This window comes from Leguminivora glycinivorella, chromosome 23 (assembly GCF_023078275.1).
Source record: "Leguminivora glycinivorella isolate SPB_JAAS2020 chromosome 23, LegGlyc_1.1, whole genome shotgun sequence".
Lineage (NCBI taxonomy): Eukaryota > Metazoa > Arthropoda > Insecta > Lepidoptera > Tortricidae > Leguminivora > Leguminivora glycinivorella.
Window position 1 is genome coordinate 3,165,849 of NC_062993.1, and position 13,571 is coordinate 3,179,419.

A 13,571-nucleotide genomic window follows, 5' to 3' on the forward strand; every position below is an offset into this window, starting at 1 on the left:
CATCTATACCATAAGTTCTTTGTATGTTAAGACCGATAAGCAAACGGCCTTTAGTTGAGAAATCTGTAGCTGTTCGTGCATCGTAATTTACGAGATCGGCAACCGATACTCTAATTAAGTAAGTACATGCATTTAAATTTAAGACATTCTGTTACAAAGAAAGAATCATATTTGCGATGGTGGAATTCATCGATAAGTCATTTGTTTCGTATCAAATATCGAAAGTATTAAAAGTGATCTGACAGTCAATCACTCGCCAATCATTACCTCTTATCTGAACTTAGACTGCAAGATCACAGGCAAGTAGATGATAGATAGAAGCTTTATTTGAAGAATCAGATGCAGAATCTTTATTAAATGGTTGTAGATAAAGTTATGACATATATGCGACTGTTTATTGTTTAGCTGCAATTACGCCGCTACGTGAACTTCAGCACGTTTGTGGTGCGCGTGCCGCGGCCGCTGCAGGAGACCATCGCGAGCGCAGACTTCTGCCCAAAGGGTGTAGTCTTTCGACGGTTCCGGGGCAACCTGCCGAATTTTACGCCCGGACAGACGCAACGAAGCCTCGACGTTACATTGTCACCTAAATCTAGTTAATTTGTGATGTGTTTAGTTTTTCGTACTGTTTTTTTAGGGTTCCGTAGTCAACTCGCCATGTCTATCTGTCCGTCCGTCCGTCCGTCCGTCCGCGGATAATCTCAGTAACTGTATGCAATAGAAAGCTGAAATTTGGTACCAATATGTATATCAATCACGCCAACAAAGTGCAAAAATAAAAAATTTTAAAAAATGTTTTATTAGGGTACCCCCCTACATGTAAAGTGGGGGTGGATATTTTTTTTCATTTCAACCCCAACGTGTGATATATTGTTGGATAGGTATTTAAAAATGAAGACGGGTTTACTAAGATCGTTTTTTAATAATATCAATATTTTCGGAAATAATCGCTTCTAAAGGAAAAAAAAGTGCGTCCCCCCCCTCTAACTTTTGAACCCTATGTTCAAAAAATATGAAAAAAATCACAATAGTAGATCTTTATAAAAACTTTCTAGGAAAATTATTTTGAACTTGATAGGTTCAGTAGTTTTTGAGAAAAATACGGAAAACTACGGAACCCTACACTGAGCGTGGCCCGACACGCTCTTGGCCGGTTTTTATTTTCATGCTTTTATGTACCTATTTACAGTTACACAGTGATTTGGTTTTTACTGTCATACTGTGTAATGTATTAGACATAAACAAATAAATAAGCTCTTATTATGCACCGGTCACATAATATTTATTTAAATTACTGTTGCACAAAAGGAGTCAGTCAAACCTCTTACATCATTATTTTCTGTGCCTCAGTAACTCAGCTATCGGTTAACTCAAGTCCCGGTTTCCCTAATACAATATTGTTGAGCTCCGGTCCGCAATATTTTAATAACGTTGAGATTTTACTTTCTCCCTAACTTTACGAGTTATTTTGCGGAAGTATAAATTTATTTAAATTTAATTCCGACGATGATGAAATTTTAAACAGGAACGGATTTTCCTATCGAATGCCTGCAAGCGATGCCGATAGCCTTTTGAGATAAACCGCACACTGGGAAAGTCTAACTTCGATATCAAAATAAAATGTTGTTGCAAGCAAATCAATCGTATAATAAATTAAACTGTAATATTTTGAACTTAAATATATTTAAATTGTTTTGTCACATAAGGGTCCAACGCGATTTTTTTTTTTGCAATGGTTAAATGTCAATTGAGATATGCTCCTGTTAATAAAACCTGACCATCAATATTTTATTTATTTATTTGGAAAAACATGTTTACATGGCATGACAGACAATCCAATGCGTCATAAAACTTAAATAGAACATAATAATTATTACAAAATGTAGACAATTATATGGTAAGAATAAATTAAACAAGTATCAGATTCTCACAGTGGTTGGTTTCGCATCCATCACCTCACAGAACCTCAAGCATTCATTTCTCACAGTCGTCCATCGCCACTTCATTCAGATCGCATGTCATATTATGACTGTTGTCAAGTGGGTGCTGTTATGTTGATGTATTCCGTACCAGTTCAGCATAGTTCTAATGAATTAAAATACATGTCAATCATAGCTTCTAAGATAAAGTATGGAAGTCATGAATGTTTGATTTTAGAAAAGATACATTACTTAATAACGTAAACATCATGAAAAATTACATGATTTGTATAAAGAAATATTTTATTACCCCACATACAACATGCAATGGTAAAAAAAAAGAAAAAATCGTATGGGACAATTTTTTTAACTACTAGGATTGAAAAATCTGAGTGGAAATAGCATTTTTTTTTCAAAAACATCACACTTCATAAAAGTGGCAAAAAAAAAAGAAATGCTCATTTCAATAAATTATAAAAACAAAACAAATTGTTTCCTTTTCGTTTCACGTATCAAGTAGGTATTAATAATTCCACGTATGAATAGCTCACTTTTGTAGTAATTTGTACATGATTAAATTGATAAATGAATAATGATTAATTATTACAATAAAACTATTTGAATCATGCTATGCTGCTTATCTATTCATATAGATATGCAGCGTGACGTCAAACTGATGTCATGCGCATGAAAGTTACGGGCCCAGGTAATCACAGTGCATACATAGACTGCCATCTCTTGACACAGGCTTAGAACTTTTGAACCTCAGTTTTGACAATTTGGCCCATATTCTTAGCTTGATATGTGTTAAAATGTCAAATATTAATATTAGCGCCATCTAGCTGAGTGTACCCCAAAGGTGTAATGCCATCTAGGCCACCGTACCTTTTTCTGTATGGTACTGAGGTACGTTTTTTTCTTAGACTATCTGTCTATACGGAGTTATATTTCAGCAATTCCCGTCAACTTTGTACAATGCCACGTCAGCAAATTTTAATTGATCCTATTTTGTTACCAACATTTAGTAATATAATTCAACTTTCGTAAGATATATACAGGATAATTGTTATAGTTAAGAAAATATAGATACCTACTAGAGAACCTTAATGACGAAATAAAACTTAATAAAATCTTAATTAATCAACAAAATCTTGGTAACAAAATAGGAATTAATAAAAACAAATTTTACTTTGCACTGGCACTGAAGCTTTAGTAGTTTCATGTGTTCTGCCTACCCCTTTATGGGATACAGGCGTGATTGTATGTATGTATGTAAATTTTACTTTTCCCTTAATTTTTGTACAAAGTTGACGGGAATTGCTGATTTATGTCTTTGATATCATGGAAAAAATTGAAAACCGCTACTAAACTGTAAACCCAAAAAAAAAACACATTTCTCGTGATGTGTATTCTATCGAGAACATATTCTAAAGCAATATAAACTCGTGGTAGGTTCTTGTATTCATAGCGTGGGTATAAAAGCAAGTTTCAATGTGATTTATTTTATTCCGACAGCATTGGTTTGAATCCTTAGAGGGCCGAGCAATCAGTGTGAGTGCTGTGTATAGAAAAACGTTGTTTAATGGGAATTTTTACATTAAATGTACTCAAAGATAAATAAACTACATTTTTAGATTGTTATGTATATTTTGTGCAATAAAGTTTAAATTAATAAAAAAAATATTGCAAAGACGAAGTTTTTGATTAAGTATCTTATAATATAACAGTCTACCTAACAATCTTCCTGGTCTGTCCATTTTTGACATTGTTTCAAGTGTTTTTGAGAGTTCGTACTTTTGCTACTTGCTACTCAAGACTAGTGGTAAATGTATGAACTTTCAATACAAACTCATCATTGTTCAAATTTGACAGATGCTAATCGACAAAGTATCTTAGCGAAAAAAGCAACTGACTCTGTTTCAATAATACGAAAAGAGCATATATTATTATTCTATACTCACACTTTCAGTTCAGCAGTTTCATCATCAATATTTTGATACATACCTGTAACATAAGAAAGTAAAATTTATTCACTGTCAAAATTTACAAAAATGCAGAATTTATTCACTAAACAATGATCATTCACATGAAAAACTTCAAACATCTCATAAATCAAATTACTCGTCGAACAAACAACTACTAAAGTACAAACATAACAAAACAAAACAATAGCAAACTGTATCTTAAACAATGTGAAACAGAAATTGTTTACTAGAGAAATGTGAACAATTTATCGCAGCAATTCCCGTCAACTTTGTACAATGCCACGTCAGCAAATTTTAATTGATCCTATTTTGTTACCAACATTTAGTAATATAATTCGACTTTCGTAAGATATATACAGGATAATTGTTATAATTAAGAAAATATAGATACTAGAGAACCTTAATGACGAAATAAAACTTAATAAAATCTCAATTCATCAACAAAATCTTGGTAACAAAATAGGAATTAATAAAAACAAATTTAACTTTTCCCTTAATTTTTGTACAAAGTTGACGGGAATTGCTGATCGATAGATTTTCCAATTAGTTCTCGCTTATTGAAATAAAGATTAATTTATTTCATTAAAATATTTAAAGCAATTTTTGGCATGTACACTCAAATTATTTGAATCCTACTCCTAGGCCACTGTGGAACTTTTTCACAGTAAACGTTAAAGTAACCTCTACGGAACTTTTGAAACATTACAACAACATTGATCATCATCCATCAAAATTTGTTGAGTCAAGACAGTTAATATTATAATTTATTTTATCATGAAATGGATATTGAACTAGAGACATTACGTTCCTTATTAGAATTAAGTACTTACTTACCTAATTATGAAATAATAATGATCTCTTTTTATTTTGTTTCTAAATATTTTCGCCTTTTTGTCACCTCTCTAAACTGCACAGTTGAATCTGAATTAAGTACTTACAATTTCGTTTATTTATCTACGCTAAATACTTACTTAATTGTTTTTGTAATAACCTGTATGAATCTTGTTTGTTTCAATTATAAACTCTGTTTATGTTTTATGTCCACCACAGGGCAGGCTGTGCCTAGTGTGGGGACCAGAATAACATGTAACACTTTGTTATTTTAATAAACGTTTCAATTTTTCAATTACTCGTACACAGAATTACTGTGATGATAATATTTTTTTAAATAAATACACAAATATTTTGCATAAATACGTATGTCTACAAGAAAAGTACGTACACCCATTTTAAAGGCTTTAACCTTCGACCCTTTTGGTTCTCGGCTGTCCATGGGCAGCGACCAGCCGGCGTATTATGCTTGCAGTTTTATCACTTGTTTATGTGGATATAGTATCCGTTACGTTCTTTCAATGGCACTGTGAGAGTGACAGATGTCTTATCCACGTTGATAAGTGATACAATTAGAGGCATACTCATTACTCGCCCGCCAGGCACAAATTACTTAAAAACTGGGTAATGCACAAACGCTCACGATAATATCTGTTTCGTAGCTATCTATCTCTATCGATCTTGCGTACTGGCGCGACAGAGCCAGACTGCATTTCTGTCGGCGTCGACGATTGCCATTCGGCTACGCCAGCAGTACTGATTTTAATTTCACTTTTGCACTTTTAAAATATGTTTGCTTTCGTAAAACATTTTTAGCTCCGCGTTGTGACCACTGGGCTTATCGTTATCAGTTTTGTCCGGACGTGGGCCCACTGGGCAGTTTTATTGTGAGCGGTCACGAACTTTTTACGGCGTTGTTTTTACCGTTCCATTGTATTGTTTTATTGCTACAATACGGAAAAGAGGGGTTTATTGTTTACTTATCAGCAGATTTGGGAATGTCTTTATGATTTCCTGGATTATAAGGCTCTGAATGGAGGACATTACATGGATACGTCTCTTTTAATTCTTAGTTGCAGGTATCAAACGATATTGACAAAACGAAAACCTACTGCATACTTATTACTTAATACTTACTTTTGTGATCTCATTTTATTATTGTATAAGTTGTGTTTATGTTAGTGTATAAGATGATATGTACGACAGTTTGATCTCATTTTATATTTCAATACCTTATTATGATAGTGTATAATTTGATATGTACGACAGTTTTGTTCACTTGTGGTTGCGATAGTGCGCAACTTTAGTACCTATTTTATACAAATTGTCACTACCAGTGAGTTCCTGTAATTGGCTTCCCGTATCTACTATGTCTTATATATTTATGTCATAGCTGTTGGATCTCCAAATAAATAAATATAAATATAAATATAAATCTAGATATCAGGTTGACGTCAATAAGATACTTTTTCATCACACTCTCACACTAAATGTGATTTTGCACGCAGGCGAAGCGTGAGTTATAGAAAAATCGTTCTCCCAATGCAGTTATGAAATTTCTAATACCGTATTTAACTTTTTTTTTTATCTTTTTACATATTTTTATATTGCAAGTGTGATGAAAGACATAGTGTGTAACTCGGGGAGTATGAATATTACAAACTCGAGTCTTTAAATCGCTCCGGCAAGCCGTCGCGATTTAATTTACTCTCGTTAGTAATATTCAAGTTCCTCCCCTTGTTGCACAATGTACTATTTCATACTATATAAAAATTTAATAGCATCGAGGGTAACATAATAAATATATTATAACGGCACCCAATAGCTGTATGATATGTCAATGATAAACAAATGAAATAAAACGCAAACGACTAATTATTTTCATCAGTTAACGCGATAGTTATTAAACTTAAATATGAGAACCGGAAACTAAGGAAATAAAATTAAAGACACGGAATATATTGCGTATATAGGTACAATGAATTAGGTAAAAAAAACAGTGGAAACATCCATAATTAATATTATGAATGGGAAAGTGTGTGTGTCTGTTTATTTGTCCGTCTTTCACGGCAAAACGGAGCGACGTATTGACGTGATTTTTTAAGTCGAAATAGTTGAAGGGATGGTGAGTGACATAGGCTACTTTTTGTCTTTTTCTAACCCCCACTTCCCTAGAACGAGGGAGGGGGGGGGGGAGTTTGTATGGAGCATTCCGAAATTTCGAATTTAACGCGAGCAAAAGCCGCGGGCAAAAGCATGTTACAAAATAAAAGAACGACTTTCATGAAACAACAAATGTTACACAGCGTTATTTGATATCCGTGTCGTAGACACTGACGCTCCCTCTTACATCTCACGTCCGGTAGCAACAATACTTCAATCCGCCGAAGAAGAAAAAAACGAAAATATCTGCTCCCGTGCGAAAAACGACATGCAACATTTACCCCCCTCGTAACATCCATTCGCACCTCAAATGTCTGCCTTTGTGAAACATCTGGGTGAAGCAATCGCCGAACGATGGGACAGATCCCTCAGCGTGGTTATGGGTTGGCTAAGATCAAAAATTACAATTTCAATAATCCGTGCTACAAGCATGTGTATCCGGGGTACGCGATACAAATTTAACACGTTCAAAAACTTCTTTGGCTTAAATGATGGCGCAGCCCTACCCAATCCTTCCTCCACTTCATAAATTTCCCTGTTTTGTTGATGCTTTGATACGTATTTGTAATATTTGTAACTATCTTTTTGTAAATAAATATTATCTACTTCTAATGTTACACAGCTACTTCTTTCTTAATAATAAAATGACGGTACTTATTTACGAGTTATTGCGATGTAACAATTTTAGAGACAGTTAAAAAGAAATAAAAATAGTCTACAATGTTATAGTTTGTTACTTATTTATGGCACTTTTGCTAGTTAAATGTGTCATAAATTGGCAAGAAGACTTGAAATTACTGTTGTTCAAAAAGTTTAGAGTTTATTATTTAGTCGGTAGTGAGCCTGCCTGATAAGCCGCGGTCCTGGGTTCGAAAATGTTCGAATCCCGGTAAGGGCAGATATTTGTTCCTGAGTCATGGATGTTTTCTATGTATATAAGTATGTAATATTTATCTATTTAAGTATGTATATCGTCGCTTAGCACCCGTAGTACAAGCTTTGCTTAGTTTGGGGCTAAGTCGATCTGTGTAAGGTGTCCCCAATATTTATTACATTTATTTATTTATTTTAGGCATTTCACGATATTTTACTCGATGTCGGTATCCTAGATACGTAATGGATTTTTTTCGTCATTATAAGCGTTGATTTTTGGTTCTATTCAGTAACCGACAGGGGTTTTTAATATTCGCTATGCACAACTACAACTAATATAATGTCTAAGTGATGTATAAGTGATGTCTACGAGACCATACTTTTAGAAGGCATGAACGAATTATAAGTAAAATAAATTTATTCATTAATGAGGATCGATTCAGTCAATTTAAAAATTCACTGTTTCATTAGTTACAAAATATTCAAAACTCACAAAAATGCCCTACTCATATCACTAATATTGAATCTAGACCTACCCCTCTAGACCTACAAATGTAGGTCAAGCGAAACGTGAGCAGTTTTTATCGAGCCCTTCATAAATTATGTCGCGGAGTGATATATCGTCCGTCGTGCTGAAACTTTTTACTATCGATATTATCGTACCATTCATGTATTGGGCAGGACATGTATTGTCTGCCGAATGCATCCAGATCGGTGGGCCAAATTGGTTATCGAGTGGACACCACCGCTTAACCGGGGCAGAGGCAGGCCAAAGAAAAGATGGCGGGATGACCTCGACGCATTTTGCAGCGACTGGCCGGAGCAGGCGGCAAATTGTGATGGGTGGCGGAAGAAAGGGGAGACCTTTGCCCAGCTGTGGGATACAATTATAGGTTAGAAAAAATGCATGTATTACGTAAGTATAAGTAGTTAAAAAAGAAACCATTTAGGGAAACTGTTACCATTTCTTTGCCATTTCCTGTGTGATGACGGGTTAGATGACACGTCTTCTTCTAACTGTATTAATGACATAAGGACAGGTAGTCTATCTCGCGGCGACATACTCTCTAGGCAATCATGTGCTAACCTACCTACTATTTCAATCCAGTTGTCGGACTGACACATTTATTATAAACTAGCTTTTTTCCCGCGGCTTTTCTCGCGTTAGAAAGAGAAAAAAAGTAGCCTATGTCACTCTCCATCCCTTCAACTATCTCCACTTAAAAAATCACGTCAATTCGTCGCTCCGTTTTGCCTTGAAAGACGGACAAACAAACAGACTCACACACTTTCCCATTTATAATATTAGTATGGATAATAACGCAGAAATGAAACATATTTTCACAGGAAATAATAGACCTCACATCCCTTTTTCATACAAAAGAAAACAAATGCATACCGACACATTGTTTGCTAAGCGGAGCGTCGGTCATTATCCAGGGGAGCGCAACTTTGGGTCAAGTGTCGTGAAATTTACATAGCGGCTGCGGCAAAGGGTTGCGGACCCCTGACCCGGAGTTGAAGCTCGTTGGCGATTTTGTTTGTTTTCATTTATGATTAAAGGTAGAAAGGTATTTCATAAAATGAGCTTTTTCTACTCGTCGACTGCAATCTGTCAATTAGGACACCACAGACTAAACTATAAGTGCTAACTTTTCAGTATTGGATACTCTATGGCAGTTCCGACACTTCCGACTCAACTATAATAATATATGTAATCTCATTATAGTTGACTTTAAGTTAACTGTAATAATTTCAAAAACAGAACATCATACAATTTCTACACTAATTTGCGATACCTGGCAAATTTTTCTGCATCTGAAATACATTTTTTTTTATTTGTCGCGTTATCGGCCAATCAGAGACGGTTATTACAAACAATTGGTTGCTAGGTAATTCGATGTTGATACAAAGGTGAACGACGCTATTAATAGGCTAGTTTCCTACTAGTCAAATCAGCTTCTTTTTAAGAACTGTCAAAACGATTTGCTAATATGGAATTACTATGAAATACTGAGGAGTGACGTCACGGTCAATTTATTTACTTTATATCTTTCTCTTTGACTTATTAAATATAAATTATGTTTCAACGTAACTACTGTCCATATTTTTCTTCTAATTATGTGGTGCTTTATTTCGTGCACTGCATACAATATTTTATCTTAAGTATAGGAAACTAGCCTATTAATTTTAACTTGCATGAATGATGATATTTCCGTCCATTGATGATGAAGATGATGACTCGTAGAAAAAGTATTGTATACAATAGTGATATAATTAAGCTTTTCACTCTCGTACCGTACTATTAGGCCACTCAGCAAGCTTCGTGGCCTAAACATGGTACTCGAGTGAAAAGCTTTGTATTATATCACGATTGTATAAAATACTATTAGATATAGTTATTTTAGAATATCGGTCAAAATAAGTTCAACAGCTTTATTATCTATTAGTTGTTTATTTATAATGGGGCATGCGACACCCCTTGAGTTGCAGGCGTCCATAGGTTACGGTGACCGCTTTCCATCAGGCGGACCGTATACCTGTTTGCCACCGACGTGGTATAAAAAAAAGAAATGCAGGTTGGTATCGAAACAAGGTTTAGTCAGTCAAACTTCAATGAAAAATAACACAGAAAAATTTAATACTCTAAAGAGCTTATTTCCACCAAAACATTGAAAGGTTGTAATTAGATATGACGAGATTGATGAGTAAAAAAAAAAACGCTACCATGTTTGATGATGATGATGATTAATATTTTTATTAATAAACGTCATTGTCAAAAAAATGTAATTTTGGGATAAAACATAATTATACAAATTCAACCGAGATATCTGAAGACCAAAATTCTAAACTGTAGGTTTTTAGATATCTTCAGTTTTTAGGGTTCCGTAGTCAACTAGGAACCCTTATAGTTTCGCCATGTCTGTCTGTCCGTCCGTCCGTCCGCGGATAATCTCAGTGACAGTTAGCACTAGAAAGCTGAGATTTGATGCCAATATGTATATTAATCACGCCGACAAAGTGCAAAAATAAAAAGTGGAAAAAATGTTTAATTAGGGTACCCCCCTACACGTAAAGTGGGGAGTGTTTTTTTTTCATTTCAACCCTAAAGTGTTATATATTGTTGGATAGGTAATAAAAAATGAATAGGGGTTTACTAAAATCATTTTTTGATATTGTTAATATTTTCGGAAATAATCGCTCCAAAAGTTATAAAAATTGCGTCCCCCCCATCTAACATAAGTTTAAAAAATACAAAAAAAATCACAAAGGTAGAACTTTATAAAGACTTTCTAGGAAAATTATTTTGAACTTGATAGGGTGAATAATTTTTGAAAAAAATACGGAAAACTACGGAACCCTACACTGAGCGTGGCCCGACACGCGCTTGGCCGGTTTTTAAACCACATTGGTAGCAACAAATTGTTCAGCCCTATAGTAACCAGTCAGTATAGCCCAAGGACGTCTGCAGCTCCAACGGTTACGCCTTGTCAACCCTAATATCCTAACCCCCTCATTGCTCGACCCTGTTTCCATCTAATTTCCTTTAAAACCCCTCTTGCGTTATATTCCAAATTACAAAGTTGTAGAGCGGTAAGCTGATCTCTTCCTATTAGATTATACACTCTACAAGGGTGACAGACCATAAAACTTAAGAGGGCTTTCGTGTTAAAAATAGTGAAATCGCAACCGAGCGCTCGATCATACCGTGTGTGGTATCAAATTAAAGGGCTTTGCGAGTAGTTTATAAATATATATCACATTATAGGACTTTTTCTACTTGGTCTAACAAAATATGAGAAAAATGTCCAAAAGTGGTAATAATTGTACCGGTGAAGGCTCGTTTTCAAAAAATTGGCAAAAATCAATAATAGCAATTTATAATCACTAAGATATAACAGCAATTTAAGTAAACGTTGCTGATTAATTAAGTACAAAACTTACTTCGATGTGATGTAGATTTTCAAAGAAATTGTCACTTAATTTTAGGTAATTTCTGAAAAAAATTGAATTCGCCTTAGGCTAGTTTACTCTTTTTCAAAAACTTAAAATAAAAATCTAGTCTGAAATGATTGTGGTACAGGATATACGAATTATAAATTTACCCGTTTTAATATTCAAAATTGTCCAAATTTTACAAATAAGATCGACTGATTCAGCTCTATACGTGCGTTTTTCTAAACGTGCATTAGAGAAAAATTCATAATTAATTTAGTAAATTAGTTTTCAAAAATCCAGTCTTATAAAAATCAAGATAATAAGATTCACTAACTGGAACTTGAATTAAATAAATCTATTGGATAACGGAAAGTGTAGTATTTCACCGACTAAAACTATCAATTTTACATTCTTTTGACGTTTTTTTTGAAAGCAGCCTTAACGATATGGAGACAGACTTCCGGAAACGAGTGATTTAAATAAAATAAAAAATAGTATCAGCTGCAAAAGTGCATGGCGAAATTATCAATGAATTCATTCATATTTTCTCCATGCACTTTCGCAGCTCTCTTCTTCTAAAAAAACCTCTTCTTCTAAAAAACCTTTTGAAGAAGTTTCTTTTAAAAAAACCGGCCAAGAGAGTGTCGGGCCACGCTCAGTGTAGGGTTCCGTAGTTTTCCGTATGTTTCTCAAAAACTACTGAACCTATCAAGTTCAAAACAATTTTCCTAGAAAGTCCTTATAAATTTCTACTTTTGTGATTTTTTTCATATTTTTTAAACATATGGTTCAAAAGTTAGAGGGGGGGGGACGCACTTTTTTTTCCTTTAGGAGCGATTATTTCCGAAAATATTAATATTATCAAAAAACAATCTTAGTAAACCCTTATTCATTTTTAAATACCTATCCAACAATATATCACACGCTGGGGTTGGAATGAAAAAAAATATCAGCCCCCACTTTACAAGTAGGGGGGTACCCTAATAAAACATTTTTTCCATTTTTTATTTTTGCACTTTGTTGGCGTGATTGATATACATATTGGTACCAAATTTCAGCTTTCTAGAGCTAACGGTTACTGAGATTATCCGCGGACGGACGGACGGACGGACAGACAGACATGGCGAAACTATAAGGGTTCGTAGTTGACTACGGAACCCTAAAAATGAGTATTGAGTATTCGTGTGAAAATACATGAAATAGTAATTAAAATGTGTGTTAGGAATACATTGACGAAGAAGCTCTCCCCTTTCATTTACAAACTTGTAAAATAGTAAGGTAATCTCCTCCTACAGCATTACATTACACACTATAGGCTCATCCCAGACCATCAAACTTAACGATATGGCAAGTTTACACTAAGGCTCGTACTAATTTCCTCGTCTTACACCCGGCTTAAATCTGAGCCTAGTTGAAGTGACAATAGTTGACGCTACGCGGCGATTGAAACATAGCTGGCTCTGACCCGCCACTACAGAAGATAGAACTTATAAATAATAACTACGGTATTTTTATTATTTCCTTTATTTATCTCTTTTCTCAGATTAGGTTTTTTACAATATGAGTATAAAAGTAAAATAAAATAAAACACTTACAAAACAATATAAAACATATAAACACATTATAAAAAACCTAACCTAGGGTGCCGCCAGCAGCGGGGCAGGGCCCAATTTTATTATTATTATTATAAATGGGCTTACTCTTTGGCCACAGACTAGCCAAAGGCAAAGACGTGGCCTACGATGAATTGAGCTTTCTCAGAAGATGCCTGTTCTCCCTTGATTTGAAGGTTGCCGGGTTATATGAGTTCGGAAATATAGCCGCCGGCAAGGAATTCCGCTCCTTGGCAGTGTGCATAAGA

The 13,571-nt window shown here is 34.5% G+C and overlaps 1 protein-coding gene across 2 annotated transcripts in view; it reads right to left on the reverse strand.

The window, feature by feature from the left end:
- The window catches only part of LOC125238264 (complexin), a 618,857-nt gene that overhangs the window by 473,770 nt on the left and 131,516 nt on the right, over positions 1 to 13,571 (reverse strand). The window lies entirely within an intron of this gene.